Raw genomic sequence first — 1,546 nt, 5'->3', positions numbered from 1 at the left:
AGCTGCAGTGTGACACAGGGTGTCACACAGTGCACCCTTTTGTCCACACTTCTTTACTTGCAAATATTCGTTGCAATGAGTCATTGTTCTGGTTCGAGGCCTCTGGCTTTTCCTACACTATCAGTGCTGGGTCCTCACTAGGACTGCTCTCAGATACCCTGTCATTGCTCTGTGTTATGGAGGTCCTGCAGCTTTGGATCTGTAGGACTGGCCCCTTCATTCACTCCAGCAGGTCAGAGTTGGAGTAGATGTTGGGGTGGGCCATCTCAAAGCCCTGGATCTGGGCCTGGGTGGTAGCTGAGTTGGTCAGTCCGCCAGCTCTCCAGTACTGAAGGGGGGAGGGTATAGCTCATCCAATGCTGCGGCCAGGAAGGGGCAGGGCTGGCTCTCCTGCTCTCATGCCCTAGGACTGGCACACCCTCATCTACTCCACCAGAGCCAGCTCTATTGTACTGGCCAGGCAAGAGGCAGAACCTGGTCTCCTGTTCTCATGACCTCTGGCCGGCTCTCCTGCCTGCTGCAGGTAAGGGGGGGGGTTACATTTTTATTCTTTTAAATGTGGCAAACAGTTTAAAAATGAATTCACCTTTTCCCAAAAGATTTATTTTATTTATTTATGTATATGCATGTTTGCCTATGTGTATGGATGTGCATGAAGTTCATGTGGAGGTCAGAAGAGGGTGTTGGATCCTCTGACACTGGAGTTAGAGTTGTGAGCTGCCACGTGAGACCTGAACCATGGTCCTCCAACAAGAACAAGAGGTAATCTTCACCACTGAGCCATCTCTCTAGCTCAGGAGTTCTCAACCTGTGGAGGTTACGTATCAGATATTCATATTACAATTCATAGCAGTAGCAAACTTACAGTTATGAAATAGCATTAAAATGATTTTCTAGTTGACAGTTACCACAACATGGGGAACTGTATTTAAGGGTCCCAGCATTGGGAAGGTTGAGAACCACTGATCCAGCTCTGAATACCCGCTTTGATAACAAGATGAGGAGGGTCTCCCAGGCTCCAGGCAGAACTTCAAGCAAGAACCTCACTGTGCACTCTTCCTGTTCAATGCTATTGATTAATACTCCAGAAACAGAAAACACAAAAATAAATTACACTGGAATGCATAGCCATCTCAAAACATTGAATTGTTTTAACAAAATTATTTCTAAAAATAAAATTTAAAATCCTATTGTAGCTAGGCATGGAAGCACATATTTCCAATCTCATCATTTAGAAAGTTGAGGCAAGGTTGAAATTTGAAAGCTTTCCTAGGCTACACGGTGAAGTCTTGACTCCAAAACTCTGTGCTTTTGTGCTTTGACCTAGATTTCTGCTTTGTCATAAGAACAACCCATAGGCTGGGCACGGTGGCGCACGCCTTTAATCCCAGCACTCAGGAGGCAGAGGCAGGCAGGTCTCTGGGTTTGAGGCCAGCCTGGCCTACAGAGTGAGTCTCAGGACAGGTAGGGCTGCACAGGGGAAGCAAAAAAGGAGAGAGAGAGAGAGAGAGAGAGAGAGAGAGAGAGAGAGAGAGAGAGAGAGAGA

Source organism: Grammomys surdaster, unplaced genomic scaffold, assembly GCF_004785775.1.
Source record: "Grammomys surdaster isolate TR1022 unplaced genomic scaffold, NIH_TR_1.0 64, whole genome shotgun sequence".
NCBI classification, from domain to species: Eukaryota; Metazoa; Chordata; class Mammalia; order Rodentia; family Muridae; genus Grammomys; species Grammomys surdaster.
This window is presented reverse-complemented; position numbering follows the sequence as displayed.